At 40.3% G+C, this 17925-nt stretch overlaps 1 long non-coding RNA gene across 8 annotated transcripts in view; it reads right to left on the reverse strand.

The window, feature by feature from the left end:
• The window catches only part of LOC129636460 (uncharacterized), a 365598-nt gene that overhangs the window by 189674 nt on the left and 157999 nt on the right, over positions 1-17925 (reverse strand). For 7 of the 8 annotated variants that reach the window (XR_008706937.1, XR_008706933.1, XR_008706935.1 and 4 more), the window contains exon 2: positions 1959-2063. This is a non-coding gene — a long non-coding RNA (uncharacterized LOC129636460). Of the gene's footprint in view, positions 1-1891; positions 2064-17925 lie in introns of all 8 variants that reach the window. The other variant, XR_008706938.1, reaches the window with a different exon arrangement.

A 17925-nucleotide genomic window follows, 5' to 3' on the forward strand; every position in this document is an offset into this window, starting at 1 on the left:
TTCTTATGGATTAGCAAAGAAAATGGTTTCTTCAGATAGAATATAAACCTAGTGAAGACACTGTGAAGATTGTTGAAATGACAACAAAGGATTTAGAATATAACATAAACTTCGTTGATAAAGCAATGACAAGGTTAGAGACGACTGACTCCATTTTTAAAGAAGTTCTACTGTGGGTAAAATGCTCACTGAAGACTCATGATGCTTGGCAATTTTTTTTTTTTTTTTTTAGCAATGAAGTATTTTTAAATTAAGGTATGTACATTTTTTTAGACCTAATGCTATTTTGCACTTAATAGACTACAGTGTAGTGTAAGCATAAATTTTATATGCACTGATAAGCCAAAAAAGTAATGTAACTTACTTTATTACAATATATTCACTTTACCATGGTGGTAGAGATACTCTACTGTAGAGATACTGAACACACAGTATCTCTAAGGTATGCCTACACCAACTATTTATTCATTCATCTTTTTTGTATTCCCAACTATATCCACAAATTGAGGGGGGTTCTAATATTATATTAAAGTACCTTCAAAAGGAAACAATTAAGAATAAAATCCATTCAAAAAAAAGTAGTTTATAGAATGCAGAAAGCTAGCTACATCAAATGTTTAGGATTGGTTAATCATTACAACTGAACAACTGAGATTTGTCTCTGAATTTACCAGAAGTTCAAGTAGAAAGGAGAACAGAGGAGTTATAAAGATAGAATTTTGAGCACATTTAATGTTCCAGTTATTATGTGAAATATTTCACATACATCAGCTTATTTGACCCACACATCAACTTATGATCAGTTAATGACAGTAGCCACCACATACCAAGTTCATTCTCGGTGAGATGACATAAAACATCTCAGGTATACTCAGTACAAGGCTGGGTTCCAACTCAGCCCTGTCTGATTCCAACATCTGTGCTCTTTTCATAACCTAATGGTTCTCTTTGTCACATAAAAGGAAGCATATAACTAAGTAAATACAAGAAAAAAACAGGAGATGCATATACCCTCTATTTTTACTAAAAGAGTGATATTTTAATGAGTTCCAAGTCAGTAAGCCCCAAATTTTCCTCACTACTGCAAACCACCAGAGGTTAAGGCAGAATTTACCTTGAAGAGTATCAAAGGAACTATAATGTATCTGAGGCACAGAGAGGATTTGAAAGCCAAGGGAGGAACATAACACAGGTAAACCAAGGTTAAGATTTCTGTGCAGGGTCACACAGCAAGGCAGGGCTAGTCTTCCAGGCCTTTTCTTAGGGCTTGGCTTATTTGATTGGATTAGACTAGATTTTGAAAACTTATCCGCCCAGAGGGTGAATTTTCACTTTTATCAAAGGACCAGAAACAGAGAGGAAAACCTGTTGACTACATAACTTTCCCTTTACCATCTTTGGTTGACACATGGGCAGTCATGTGGCTTATTAAACTTGCTAATGGCATTCTTGCTTGTCAGCAGTGATACATTGCACAACACCCCCCTAAATACCGCTGTTTCCAGTCCATGCCTGCTGCAGACTCAAGGCTAAAAGCACATCCTTGCTAAAGCTAGAGATGAGATACATCATCAAGGGGTGGGCATCTGATGAAAGCTATGCTCTGCCTACGTCATAGCCGCCTGGAAGTAAGACGCTGACCTGGGGTGTCTCGGAAGTATAGAGCAGAAAGAAACACTGACAGGGAGTGGCCAGTGAACGAGTGGAACTGTCTTGAATTACAACAGAGGCACCCTTCACTCTTCAGAGTCTGAAATCTGGTGTGCAGATTTCAGATGCGACAGTTTAATTCAGTAACACCAGTCCCTGAACAACACAGTTCGATTTTCAGTTACCATGGTATATTAACTGTGAGTCATTGAATAAAGTTGAAACTGTGCTGCCGACTCACCTGTCCACAAATCACTCTAATATATCAATAGCAGATATGCCTCAAAGACAGGGGTCAATCAACTCACATCTTACAAAGGCTAGCAGCGACTGGTGAATGCGCTTGTAGTTCAGCTCACTCACAGCCAGCAAACCTTGGAGCGGTGTCGTCTCTTTGTCTCTCAGTGATAAACCTGTGGGACATTTGACAGAAAAGGGTAACCAAAAGATGAGGCTGGCCAACAACGAGGAATGTGCAGCAAAGAACAAATAAAAACACTAAGAGCAAAATTCAGATTGAATGCAAATAGCATAGTAATACTAGGTTGGCTGAAAAGTCCATTTGGATTTTCCCAAACCATCTTATATAAAAACCCAAACGAACATTTTGGCCAGCTCAATAGCTGACAGTGGAATGCTGACCGCTGCAACCGGAGAAACTCTAGATAGGCAGCCAGAGGAACTTACTGAAGGCGATTTAGCCACATAAATGAAGACAAGAAGGAAAATACCCTAAAGAAATTGGTGCCTTTAAAACCTTCTCGTGAAAAGAACTCTTGGCGCTATTTCACAATGTTAAAAGTGCAAAGGATAAAATGTTGGAAGCTACTTCAAACTTAGAAGCAAGACAGAAAAGAGTTTGACACAGTATTATGAATTATATGATGGGAAGAAGGCAGGCACTGTTCACACTACTCTTTATAACTTTTTTTTAAAGAAACACAACATTTTGATTCTCAATGTTTCTTATGATTTAAACAACATTAAGTGAATATCAGTTGTACTATTTTTCCATATCCATATATTTTTATAAGTAACAGTAAGAGAGGTTTTAATGTTTAGATAGACAAATTTTTATTAGAATTTATTTGCTCTACATTGTCATATCAGTTTCTGCTGTACTGCAAAGTGAATCAGCTGTGTGTGTGTGTGTGTGTGTGTTCCCTCTTTGAGGGCTTCCCTGGTAGCTCAGCTGGTAAAGAATCCACCTGCAAGGCAGGGGATCCCAGTTCAATTCCTGGGTTGGGAAGATCCACTGGAGAAGGGAATGGCCACCCACTCCAGTATTCTGGCCTGGAGAATTCCACGGACTGTATAGTCCATGGGGTTGCAAAGAGTCAAAAGTGACTGAGTGACTTTCACTTCTCCCCTCTTTGTCACCATGGAGCATTGAGTAGATTTCCCTGCATTATACAGTAGGTTCTCATTAGTCATCTATTTTATATTATACACAGTAGTATTATATAAGTCATCCCAATCTTCCAAAAGATGTTTTTAAAGGTCACAAAATACTAGTATAATTTCTCATATATTATCAAGACCATTTTGTGTGGATTGAGTTTGCATGGCCATTTTTACAGCCCCACGCTACCATGTAAAGACTTCTGTATTTCCCTGATTTTTCACTGAGGAATTCTGCTCACATAAGGCACAACAGAAAAACAAAGCCCCATAAAAGCTGCTCATAGCACACACCAGAATGAGAATGAGATTCACTGTCATGACCTTTGTTCATTTGAGTAACCTCTGCTTAGGGTTCTGGCCTGGATACACTCCAAAAAATTGAAGAGGCAAATTGAAAAGTCATGTGACATTTTCAAGGAAGGAGCCTGTGGGATCTGAGCTGTTAATGACTGGAAGTTTGTAGGTTACCCAAATGCAAGAACTATATCTAAGTGGAAGAGCTAAGCAGCTATTTGGAATTTACACTCTGATTCTCAGAAGAAACCCAGGCTAACAATAAATAACTAGAAGTCCTCACCCTGCTGGTTACAGCCAAGGTCATTCAGTTCAGTATCAGCCACACCTAAAGTCTGCCCAAGAGAGTGACACAGACTGTACCTTCTGTATCTCACTTCTTTTAGTGATAGAACCCAGTTATTTTGTTCTTCTCACCCCACACAGTTAGGTATTCAGAGCAGGGCCTCTTCCTCATCACAGAACATAAATCCTTTTTAGTTTAAAACCGCAAGGTTCAGGCATGAGCCTGGGCTGCAGTTCCTCCCATTGAAGTGAGAGCTGGGGGCTTGTGGGAGAGCATCCCTCAATGATGACAAGAGGGCAAGACATAAACGTGTCTATTTCAGCTAGTCAGATTGCATCACGTGACACCTGGAATTTGAAGTCAGTTGCAGTAACAAGAGGACAAGCCTGAGAACCGAGGTACCTAACAAGCAGAACAGAACGAGAGAGGGAAATGACCTGAGCTCCTGAACGAACCCACTTGAAACTGACCGAAATGGGGATTTCTTGACATGAGAGATTTGTGTCCTTACAATGTAAACTGTCATTTGCAGTTGAAACATCCTAATACACCAGACAGGAACCTGAGGAATGACAGAGACCAGAGGAGCCAGGGGAAAGACACTAAGGACTCAGGGAGAACCATAAAATTCCAAAGAAGAGACCCAGGATGGGGGACTCCATGGTACTCTCTGATCCAAAGATTTTTTTTCAACTTTATTGAAATACCATTGATGAATAAAACTGTAAGATATTTAAACTACACATCTGATCCAAGATTTTTAAGTAGACAATCTGCTTTCTCTTACAAGTGTTAATGCTATTTCCATATATAGATGTGGGTCAGCAAGGACTTAAGAGTCAAGTAAGTATCGGAAGAAAAATCGCAGTCACTGCCTAAACCAGAGTGAATTTGATTTTTTTTTTCTTCAAGAATTTTAGTTACATCTTTCAAGGCCCTCAAGCTGCTGACACATACAAAATGAAGACGAACATCTTGGCAGGAGGCAGAAAATGAACAAGCATGGGCAACCAGCATCAACAGAAGTGAGATAACCTGGAGCTTCAGTAATGCTAAAATTATCCACAACACAGGAGGAGATGATTACTAACAAAAGGGTACCAATAAAGGATCAAATGGAACTGCTGAAAACTAGCCCAATCATGTTTCTGCCATTCAAATTAAATAGGATATGCCATCTGTATATAAGCAAGAAATGTCAGTGGGGAGATTTTGTTGTATGTTATTGGATTGGGATGTTAAGACAGCATCTTCTACTCAACAGTCTTAGAAATTAAGTAAAGAGTGCTTGTATAATGGATGCTTTGCAATTACGATGAGACAGTGAGTGCCTAAAGGCTGGGGTGGTACAAATTACTGCTCTGGGCCTGTACTAGAGTTAAGTCAAGAAAGACAATTTTCTCCTCTCCTTTCCCGACTACCTGCGATCAAATTCATTATGTAGAGATCAAGAGCTCTGACTTTGGAGTCTGACAAAACTGGATAATATCAGCTCCACCGTTATTAATGGTATGCTCTTATGATCACAAAGTCTCTGAGTTCCAGTTTCCTAGACTAGGAACAATTATAACGTAAGAGGTTATTATATATATAAGGTGATTATAAATATTTAATGAGACTGTTCTTGTAATAATCTAAGTCAAAGTGACATAAATAACTAATATGCATTAAACATTTATTAAACGGCAGACATTTTATTATGAGAAATGACGAGACTTGGGTTCATCAGCAAGACCAAGTTAGTGATGAGAAAATGCACCCTTGTGTTGAAAATGTGGGGAATTTGCTTTTTCTCTTAGATCAAGGTGACTTAAACAGTGGTTTTCATCAGCAAGACTAGTCAGTTCCTTAGACAAACATGATATTTAGCTTATATTGAGTAATTTGAGTGATCTTAGTTAATAAAATCTAAACTTGCTCCCTCATTTTTGTTTGAAGTTCTATTATATCTTTGTCTTAAGTGTTGCCCTCTCCCCTACAGGATTCTGTAAGACACATGTGTTCTATAACTCAGTCCATCATCTCTTCCCTCTTTTGAGGACCTGAATATTCTCTGACTCCAAGTAGTTCTGGTGGGGCCTCAGTTTACAATTCCCCCAAATCTTGGCTGTAAGGGGGATGGGGAAGATGGGCAGGGGTGTCACATGATCTAGCCCTAGTGTGATGACCCTATTTCACTTCTCTGATCCTGAATGGACAGGTGACCCTGGGGTTTTATAATTGAGTGTTCGGACATGAAGCCTTCTCCACCCTGGGTAATAAGCTGTGATCCCCAGAAATGCTATCATCCAAGTCACATCTACTGGGAGGAAATACATCTGCAAAAGAAGAAAGTGAAATCAACAAAGAGAAGCAAAAGGAAAAGGCAGAGCCGAGAGATGGGAGGCCCAGAGAATATTTATTGTTTACGTTCCAAGATTCAGTCACACCTCAAGCAAGCCTCTCCTCCATCCCTCCCAGCTACAGAAACCAACATATTCTGTGTTTTGCTAAAACTACTCAAATTTGAGACCTATCACCTTTAATTAAGGGTTTGGATTACCCTGAATATTCATTGTAAGGACTGATGTTGAAGCTGAAGCTCCAATACTTTGGCCACCTGATGTGAAGAGTCAGTTCACTAGAAAAGACTCTGATGCTGGGAAAGATTGAGGGTGGGAGAAGAGGGCGGCAGAGGATGAGATGGTTGGATGGCATCACCAACTTGATGGATATGATGAGTTTGAGCAAACCCCGTGAGATACTGGAGGACAAGGAGGCCTGGCATGCTGCGGTCCATGGGGTTGCAAAGACTCGGACACAAGTGAGTGACTGAACCACAACAACAAATCTAAAACAAGTACATGATTATTTAAATAAAAGAAAAACATTTTGAGGTGGAAAACCATGATGGAAAGCTGTAGAATGAACATGCTTGAAAGTTGCTGATTTAGAACACAGTTCCTCCTCCACAGATCTTCCATGGATCCCTTCAATATTTCATGGGAAAACCTTTAGCCTGTATGTCTGTACTTCCTGCCACCAAAGACTTGCGACTTCCCCGAAAGAACTTTTTCTGCTTCAGATACGTTGGCTCTAAAAGAATCATTTGCTGGAGGGCCACAGTGCCAAAAGCTCTCTTGGATATTCAGAGAGCCTGGAGCTAATGTAAACATTTCTTGCTGCCAGATTATTAAAAGGGACTCAAGGAAGGTATGAGAGAGGAGACTAAACAGGAGACATTGCGGGGTAGGGGGTGTGAGAGGCGGCAGGGGGAGCTGCAGCCAGGTAGAGGTAATGCAGAGAGAGAATACCTCATGGTCAAGGCAGGCCAGGGGATGGAAACAGGAGATACAAGATACCAGGGACAGTCTTGAGTCTACTGATGACAGGAAAGCTGGTTCCAAGACGAAATCTGTCTTTGAGTTTCCATACATTATAAAACAACTGACTCATTGGAAAACATCCTGATGCTGGGAAAGATTGAAGGCAAGAGGGGTAGGGAGTGACAGAGGATGAGATGGTTAAATAACAACATCACTGACTCAATGAACATGAGTTTGAGCAAACTCTGGGAGATAGAGAAGGACAGGGAAGCCTGGCGTGCTGCAGTCCATGGGGTCACAAAGAGTCAGACAGGATTGAGTGATTGAACAATACATTTATTAAGAGTTCGATTTGCTTTGGAGAACCAAAAATAAAACAGCTCTGGTTCCGAAGAGTCAGAAACAGGACATACATCTAGGATGAATTCCTTCTCTCCCTCAGAGCTTAGTCAGTTTTCTAAACTTATTTGACCACGGATCCCTTTGTTTACATTGTGGTTTCAGATAACAGTATTAACATCCTCTGGTAGCATTAGGGTTAACTTGTGTGGCTGTGTGAGCTCAGTTGCTCAGTCATGTCCAACTCTTTGCAACCTCATGAACTGTAGCCTGCCAGGCTCCTCTATCTATGGAATTTTTCTGGCAAAAATATGGGAGTGAGTTGCCATTTCCTCCTCCAGGGGATCTTCCTGACCCAGGGATCAAACCCCTGTCTCCTGTGTCACCTGCATTGGCAGGTAGGTTGTTTACCACTGAACCACCACACTTAAATCAACTACATTTCAATTTAAAAAAAAATACACCCTGATCTACTGTCTTCGGTTTTGCAGTTATACTGTCACCCACCATTTACCTAGTTTTCAGATAATACCCCCTGGAGAAGGGAATGACAACCCACTCCAGTATTCTAGCCTGGAGAGGTCCATAGGCAGAGGAGCCTGGTGGGCTACAATCCATGGGGTTGCCAAGAGTTGGATATGACTGAGCAACTAACACATTCTTATCACTCTCAGATCATACCAGATGGATTCCCCAACCTAATAGATAAATGTACCCTCCCCCAAAAGGTTTATATTTCCTTTTAAAGGTAGACAAACTCATGATCCAGGACTTTCATGATGGTCCAATAGATAAGAATCTGACTGCCAATGCAAGGGATACGGGTTTGATCCCTGGTCCAGGAAGATCCCACATGCTGCGGAGCTACTAAGCCCATGTGCCACACTACCGAAGGCTGCTCACCTACAGCCTGTGCTTCACAAGAGAAGCCGCTGCAGTGGGATGCCAACGCACTATAACGAAGAGTAGCCCCTACCCACTGTAACTAGGAAAAGCCTGCGCACAGCAACACAGACCCAGTGCAACCACAAATAAAATTAAAAAATAAATTACTTAATTTAAAAACACCATATAGAACAAGCAGAACCTGTAGCATCTGTAAGACAAACACACTATGAATGGCCATAGACCTGGTAGCTGAGCTGATGCATTCAAGAAGCAGAAAGCGTCTGAGCCCCATGCTGACATGAGGCCCTTTTCTGAGGCAGAGGGAAACTTGTCACAGTGTTCCTTTCTAGACTTGTTTCACTGTAGCTTATAATTAGGCATCGCCACATTGATAACTGAATGAATTAGTGAGGATGACGTGGGGACCCAGCAAAGACTGAGATGGAGAGACTACAAAAATAAACAGCCAGAAAAAATTGTTCTGCAACAGTAAAGCAGACTTGTGGGAAGTCAGTGTCAGGAATTACATGTAGCATCTGATGATGATTTAAATGACAATGTGCCTGGGGTGTCTGCTTTCTCCATTCTGAGTCTTGTCTATATTTGTATTTCTTTTTGAAAAAAACACGATCCCTCCTTTCTTACAGCAATAACCAGCAGTGTCTAAGAGACATGGCCCAGCTCCTCTATTTATTCTTTCATTTGAACATTTACTGAGTTCTAGTATGTGTCAGGCATGGTATTGAGTATTAAAATAAACAAAAAACAAAACAAAAAAACAAAAACAAACAAAAAACTCTGATGCATTCAGTTCAGTTCAGTCGCTCAGTCATGTCCAACCCTTTGAAACCCCATGAACCGCAGCACTCCAGGCCTCCCTGTCCATCACCAACCCCCGGAGTCCACCCAAACCCATGTCCATTGTGTGGGTGATGCCATCCAGCCATCTCATCCTCTGTCATCCCCTTCTCCTCCTGCCCTCAATCTTTCCCAGCATCAGGGTCTTTTCAAATGAGTCAGCTCTTCACATCAGGTGGCCAAAGTATTGGAGTTTCAGCTTCAACATCAGGCCCTCCAATGAACACCCAGGACTGATCTCCTTTAGGATGGACTGGTTAGATCTCCTTGCAGTCCAAGGGACTCTCAACAGTCTTCTCCAACACCATAGTTCAAAAGCATCAATTCTTCGGCGCTCAGCTTTCTTTATAGTCCAACTTTCACATCCATACATGACCACTGGAAAAACCATAGCCTTGACTAGACGGACCTTTGTTGACAAAGTAATGTCTCTGCTTTTTAATATGCTGTCTAGATTAGTCATAACTTTCCTTCCAAGGAGCAAGCGTCTTTTAATTTCATGGCTGCAATCACCATCTGCAGTGATTTTGGAGCCCAGAAAAATAAAGTCTGACACTGTGTCCACTGTTCCCCCATCTATTTGCCATGAAGTGATGAGACCGGATGCCATGATCTTTGTTTTCTGAATGTTGAGCTTTAAGCCAACTTTTTCACTCTCCACTTTCACTTTCATCAAGAGGCTCTTTAGTTCTTCATTTTCTGCCATAAGGGTGGTGTCATCTGCCTATCTGAGGTTGTTGATATTTCTCCCGGCAATCTTGATTCCAGTTTGTGCTTCCTCCAGCCCAGTGTTTCTCATGATGTACTCTACATATAAGTTAAATAAGCAGGATGACAATATACAACCTTGATGTACTCCTTTTCCTATTTGGAACCAGTCTGTTGTTCCATGTTCAATTCGAACTGTTGCTTCCTGACCTGCATACAGGTTTCTCAAGAGGCAGGTTAGGTGGTCTGGTATTCCCATCTCTTTCAGAATTGTCCACAGTTTATTGTGATCCACACAGTCAAAGGCTTTGGCATAGTCAATAAAGCAGAACAGAATTCCAAATAAAGCAACTCTACTGTCTCAGACCCCATCCAAGGAAACAGAGAAATAAACATCTTATGATCACACCAGCTTGTTGCATAGGCCTGTAGCTGAACTCTGAGGCAGGTTAGAACAAGTCTCCAGGATAATAATAATAGTAACAGGCAACACTTCCTGCTGAAGTATCATGTTAAGTACTTCACATGTGTTGTATTTAATTCTGACAACAACTCTAAGAAGTAGGTCTTATTATTAACTCCCTTTTATGGATGGAGAAACTGAAGCACAAAGAGGTTAATTAACTTATCTAAGGTCACACAATTAGAGAGTGTCATATTTCAAATAAAGCAGCAAGCAGCATGGACTGGCCTCAGAGTCCCTGCTCTCAGCTTTCAACCTCTTTGAAATGGCCTGTCAGGTCACCTTTCTACCAGCTAAAGCCTATTTTCTATTTCAATTAATTCATCAAGAACAAACTCATGCTGAATTCAAGACACGCACCTTTCTAGGCTTTAGGATGGTGAAGACAAGGAGGTCTGTGCTGTGGTCAGTTCCCTTGGCCCTTATGTTCTGGCTGGGCTGACATGACACATGGGCAAAACAGCACTCACAGGCAAGATATCCTTAGACACAATAGCATCAGATCACACAGCAGGGCCAAACTCTATGGTTCATGCTATTTGCAAAGAGACTGGAAAGCAATCTATAACACTGGCCCCAAACTTGGCAGCCCTTGGTATATTTTAAAAATACTAGTGTGCACTGCTGCTAGAAATTCTAATTAGTCTGGCATACTCCATGAGCCTCAGAGCCTTAAAATCTCTCTAGATGATTTTAATGTGCCACATAGTATAAGGATAACTGATCTGTCATTTACTGTGTAGTTCAGTTCAGTTGCTCAGTCATGTCTGACTTTTTGCAACCTCATGTACTGCAGCACAGCAGGCCTCCCTGTCCATCACCAACTCCCGGAGTTTACTCAAACTCATGTCCATTGAGTCGGTGATGCCATCCAACCATCTCATCCTCTCTCATGTAGTGAATTAGAGCAAAACACCTAAAGGGATCACTGCAGACTATGAATTTTATACATGACTGCCATGTTACTGCCTACTTTCACATAAATGTGTTTTCACACAACTTTTCTAAGTCTCACAGTCAATGAGGTCACTTTTATTCTACCCACTTTACAGGTGAGGGAATTGAGGAGCAAAGGAAATTGCCTGGGGTAGAAATCACAGAGTCAAGACTTCCCTGTGGGGCTGTCTGCCTCAGCAGACTGTCCTCTTAACCACTAGCACGTTATGCTTCCCCGCAGAAGGAGAAGACTCTCAAAGCAGGTGTATCAGGGCTACCCTGCAGGATGGAGACAAGGTCAAGGAGCGGGAGATGGACTTATAAGAGGGATGGGTGGTCAGCAAAGTCCAGATGCCTCTGGGCCTAAATGTATATATAGACACATGCATATACTTCTGAGATGTTGAGAATTTCAGTCAAGAGCATTAACAGGCCATCTTAATCGTAGACCAAGCCATTCTGGGTCTAACATTTTTGTTTTTCCTCTGACAAGGTCTGAAGACAAAGATAGAGGACAAAGGATGTGTGAGAAACTGGGTAGGCTGAAGGTGAGGAATTCTGAGAATGTGGTGAGTAAAAGCAAAGTGGAGAAACCGGGTCCTGAGAGCCCAGGTCTCCAGGAGCCGAGACACTGGGTATCTGACCAGACACCACTGCCGCTACATTTATGACACTGACTATGTGTCAGCAAATACTCCATCTTCTTTACAAGATATTGATTCATTTAAACCTCATAGAAGCCCTATTAGGCAAATTCCATTTTATCCCCATTTTACAGATGAGAAACTGAGGCAGAGGGAAGTTAAGCAATAAGATCACACAGCTATCAAACAGCAGAGCTGGAACCTGAACCCAGTGATCTGATTCCAGCACCTCTTGATGATAATGACAATAGCTAATTCTCACCATACTTACTCCACACCCGATATTTCACACCTGTTGCCTCAGGAGCTCCTGATAATCACTATGAAATAGGCTCCACTATTACTGTGCTCATTCTACATAAGAGAAAATTGATTATTAAATACCTCAGACTGGCATTATCTGTGCTTTGGAAGAATTAAGGCAAGAGTTGGGCCCATCTTAAGGTAAGTGGTGAGGGAAGAACATAGCAGACAGGAGGAGCAATTTTGAGGCATAATTTTGAGATCTGCCAAGAAACCTAAAGAGGCATCCTGAGCGAGGGTTTGCAATCAGACTGGGTTTGTGGGAATCAGCAGCATTCACTGCAGCTCTTTGCAAGGCCTTACAAAAAACACTACTCCTGAAAATCATAGTGGATTGACACTGGGCAATGTTCATTGGGTGTCAAAAGTAAGGTGCCTACTTGAGGTCTAGGGAGCTTGGATTCACTCAGCAAATATATCTGACCCTCTTTTTTGGCCCAGGCACTGTTCTAGGAATTTGGAATTTGTTGGTGAACTAAAGAGACAAAGGGCACACATCTTTGATAATCATGTGTTCGAATGAGCGGCTTCTTGCAGCAAAGCACAGATGAAAGATCCCCACTCCTAGGGATGCTGAATGAAGGGCTGTTGTTTAGTTGCTAAGTTGTGTGTAACTCTTTTGCACCCCCTTAGATTGTAGTTCACCAGGCTCCTCTGCCCACAGCATTTCCCAACCAAGAATGTTGGAGCAGGTTGCCATTTCCTTCTCTAGGGGATCTTCCTGGATCAGGGATGGAACCTGCATCTCCTGCACTGCAGGTGAATTCTTTACCACTGAGTCACCAGGAAAGCCCATGAATGAAGGATTAAGAGCCCTGAATTCCAGCATGCCCTGCACTGAAGCCCTTCATTCATTCTTTGGGTCTGTTTTCCCTTCTGTAAACTGGAGAGTATTCCTATTTTACCTAAACAGTGGGGACAGAGGAAGATAACAAGTAGATGATCAAAAAGAAATCATAGTGGAGTCACAAACAACGATATCTCCTGCTTTAAACCCACTTTCCCAAAAACTTTTATATAATTGCCAATACCAACCCTCAAGAGCGGGTGAGGACATGCTGTCTGTTATTCATCATTTGAGCTCCAGGACTCCTGCTCTCCGGAGGGGCCTAGCAGATGATTAACAAGTCGTCTGATGAATATGCAACATGATTCTGTCTTAATAAGTTTCGCAGCTGTTGGGAACTTGACAAGGAAAACAAAGCCATAGAAATATGTGATGTGGAAAAACTGCCTGCCCACCTCACAGAGTCCCCATAGACGGGGGTCTCCCAGCCACATGTGGGCCTGTGCGTTTCCAGAGATGCAGAATGTACTGCTGGTGGGACACACCCATGCAGTCAGGGGTGCCCCGTCTCAAAGCATCTTTTTTCCCTGTGTGACTTGTTTCCTTAGCCATCTGTCTCTCAATTCTCAATAGACAGATACACACATACACACACATGCACCATTTTTTCCCTATCAAATCACAAGCAGGAAATGCTTATTTAGGGACAGGCACAATAGACTGAGCTAGGACAGAAAGAGAGACTTTGGTTAAAATCCTGACTTCCTCACTTAAAAGCTACTCAATCTTGGCAACTCATTTAATCTTTTTAAGCTTCAGAGTTATCCTTAGTAGAAGGGCACACTAACGCTGGTCTTATGGTGTTATGATCAGGACTGTTTGTAGATAGAGCTTGGAATACAGTGGGGATTTCATAAGCAATAGCGATTATGTTCATTAATATCATCATCACATCACCATTTCATGTAAGAAGAGATTAAAGCCTCCTTCCCAGTTTTCGTGGACATTTGTTAACTTTCTTGTCCAGCATCCATTCTTTGTTTTCTGGAACCAGCGCTCCAATTATCCTGTTTCCCCAGTGCATGGGAAGAGGGTAGAACTGATCCTCCAAATTCCTGGCCACAGTGACCAGTGCTTGGAAAGGTACGTGACCTAACCCAAGCCAAAGAGCTGCAGTCCTCTGACTTTAGTCAGAACTGTAAGAAAAAGGGAGTTCTCATTTTGCCTGGACTTCAACTCAGGGAAAAACAGATGGGGAATTGAGAGGGGCACAAGGAGAGAGGGTGGCTGAAACCAGCAAAGAAAGAAAACAAAGCTGAAAAACAGACTGTCCTGATGACACCACCTGAGCCCCTGCATCCAGCCATATCTGAAGCCCTAGAACTTTCAGTGCAGGAGGCAATACACACATGATGATTAAGTCAATGTGACTGAAGGTTTGGGCAGGCTTGAAAGCAAAAGTGTTAGTCACTCAGTCGTGTCCAACTCTTTGCAACCCCATGGATTCTAGCCCACCAGGCTCCTCTGTCCATGGAATTCTCCAGGCAAGAATACTGGAGTGGGTGCCACGCCCTTCTCCAGGGGATCTTCCCAACCCAGGGATCAAACCCTGGTCTCCTGTACTGCAGGCAGATTCTTTACCACTGAGCCACCAGGGAAGCCCCAACAGGCTTGGCCACGTGCAAACTAAATAGACCTGATTTGGTGCATTTTACTGTATATAAATTGTAACACTAGAAATGTATTTTTAAGTCATTTTTTTCTGAGTTCCATGCAGCTAAACATATCTTCCCAGGAAGGATTCTCATTGCCATTTCTACCAAGACATTTTTATGTAACTCATTTTTGGCCCAATAAATGTGGCCCAAGTGCTAAAAACAGCAGGTTCACACCACCTCCTACACAGTATATGTGATTTGACACAGTCTTACATATTCAATAGAGATGTTAATTGATGCATCCTCTTCTAAGCTCAGTGAATTTTTAATGTCTTAAGATATATCGATTACAATTCACAGCATTTGTAGGCACTGATGTTTGGTTTTGGTTTTCAAGATCATTATTTTAAAAATGTGAGGATCTTCCAGGAACCATTAAGATCTTGTTTACACACAAACTACAGTTTAATTCTGCAAATTGTGAGAGTTTCATGGAACTCTTTGAGGGGAATGCACATGATATTAATCACGGTCAGCCTCCTATCTTTAAGCTTGTTGACATATGGCCAAACGTGCTTCATCATTATTTGTCAGTAGAGTGCTATTTGTGTTTTGCATTTCTCATCAATAACTGGTTTTCTTTCAGCTTATTAAAGCTTGGGCAAAGTCAGTGGAAAGTACATGTGTCCAAGCAATATATGGAGATATTGTGGGTGAGTGAAGACAGAGAGGACCCACAAAGTTTGTGACCATGCACAAGGGTGAGTGACTGTACACTTCTACAGTCCTGAATGGGATGGAAACAATGGGAAGGCATTGTGCTTGATACTTACTCAGTTCTGGGTTCTGAGGGCAACCCACACTATTCATGGCCCGTAGAGACTATTCTCCATTAGAGCTAATTAACGCCCAATGTCCTAGTCTACATGATAAATACTTATTTATCCATCCAGCTATTGAAGGATATCTTGGCTGATTCCAAGTTTGGGCAGTTATGAATAAAGCTGTCATAAATATTTGTGTGCAGGCTTTGTATGAATATAAATTTTCATCTTCTTGGTAAATACCAACAATCACTATGCTGGATTATATGGTAATAGCATGTTTAGTTTTGTAAGAAACTGCAAAACCGTCTTTTGATACTGTTTTGCATTCCCATTAACAAGAAACGAGGGTTCCTGTTCTACATTCTCATAGGCACTTGGTGTTGCCAGAGTTTTGGATTTTAGACATTCTAGCAGCTATGCAGTAATAGCTCATTGTTTTAAATTGCAATTTCCCTAGTGATGCATGATGGTGAACATCTTTTTCACATTTAGTTTCTATCTGTATATCATCTTTGGTGAGGTGTCTGTTCAGATTGTTTGCCTGCTTTAAAATTGGAAAATTTACTCTTTATTGTTGAGTTCTAACATATTTTGGATGAGGCCTTTACCAGAGATGTCTTTTACAAATATTTTCTCCCTAGATCACTTTTTAAATGGAGCATATCTCATCTTCCTTGTGACTTCAGCGGGGATATATCTATCATTTCAACATTAACATAATGTGCGTTATAGGTTTCAGATGAATAATTCTGCCACTCTAGAAATATTTAAATTCTGTATTTAAATTCCCAAGTTACTAAATATGTAACTTGTAACAATACATATGGGTATTTAATTATATGTCTTACCAAGTCATGTTTATCCTCTGACCCATTAATGTGGATGACTTTTATTAATAGTCTTACTATTTTTATACTTCTAGAATAAATCACAGTATAATTTTAATATACATAAACATACATAATATACACTAATACATTATGTAGGTTGATCTGTCTTACTCTCAGGTTTTAGTAATAGAATAAACCCATAAAAAGAACTGGTGCAATTTCTTTATATTCTATAATCATCCATACAGTATGAAATTTATTGCTTTCTTTGAATTTGAAAAATATTACCTTTAAAAACAAAATAATGTATCTTTTATCTACATTAATTTCTACCTCTTGCTTCCTATTGTTTATTGTTTTTCTTATCCAGTTTCTTATACTTAGTATTTAACTTATTTTTGTCTTATATTAAGAATAAAAACATTTAAAGAATTTGCCTCTGAATTTAGCGTTGCCTGTACTCTTCCATACTTAATATTATTGTTAATTTCTTAATTTTATATTACTAATTTTTGCTTTTCTCTTTTACCAAGATCATTTATAATATTTTCATTCAAAATGAGTAGACTTTTCAAATACGCTTGTTATTAATTTTTAATATTATTTCCTTTAGGATAGTATGGGACTTTCCTGGTAGTCCAGTGGCTAAAGCTCTGTACTTCTAATGCAGTGGATCACATCTAAGCCAAATAAATTTTTTAAAATGATATATTTGATTTCTGATTGTTTGGGGAATCATTTGAAACATTTTTACAGTCTCCACACACATATATTTTATCTTGATAAGTGCTTTATTGGAAGTTGAATACAGAAAGGTATATTCTTTCTAGAGTACAAAGTTTGGTATGTATTTATTAAATTAACCTTAACATTTTATTTTTCCACACCACTACCTATTTACTTTTATCTCTTGGCCTATTCAAATGCAAATCACGGTGTGCGAGCTGCCTACTTCATTTTTATCTTTGTCATTTTCTCCTTATGTTTTCACTAGTCTTTAAGTATGTTGGTATCATAATGTTTAACAGCTATCATCCACTTGCCTTTTTTATATGCATTTTAAAATAAATTCTTTTCTATACCAAGGATTAGATGTTTCACAGTTATTAAATCAACCCTTTGCTGTTTCTAATGTAGGATTCAAATTCTGCCATTGCAATTTTAATTTTATTTAAATTTATTCAACTTCCTTTTATTTCTTCCTATATCTTATCTGAATGAAAAAATACATGTTATAGGTTTTGAATACGGCCTGACACAGAATAAGTGCTCCTATATCCTATCTGAATGAAAAAATACATGTTATAGGTTTTGAATACGGCCTGACACAGAATAAGTGCTCAACAAATGTTAACTATTGTTCCTGACATCTAATTTGTTTTTGCAGAGTATATTTTACAGAGAACATATTTTAGAGCTATCAAGGATATGCTTGTCTAAAATTGATATACTTCCTGTGTGTTTCATAAACGCCCTCTTTCTAGGCTACTTGAAAGCAATATTTTCATTTTTGTCATTGGCTCTATAGAGTTCTGTAGCATTCTGTTTTCCCACCTTAAACTGTTTCTCCAAGTTTGATGTTTGCCCTTAAGCTGAGTGTGTTCTCTTTGGTCCTGTTCACTGAACCACCATTTGCTTTAAGAATGCCCCCCCAAATCTTAACTTGGAAGACTGGATGACATAAACTGCATTTTTGGTTCAAGAACCTAACAACCAAGATCAGAAGGGATAGGAGGGGCCTGCAG

This window comes from Bubalus kerabau, chromosome 22 (genome assembly GCF_029407905.1).
Source record: "Bubalus kerabau isolate K-KA32 ecotype Philippines breed swamp buffalo chromosome 22, PCC_UOA_SB_1v2, whole genome shotgun sequence".
Lineage (NCBI taxonomy): Eukaryota > Metazoa > Chordata > Mammalia > Artiodactyla > Bovidae > Bubalus > Bubalus kerabau.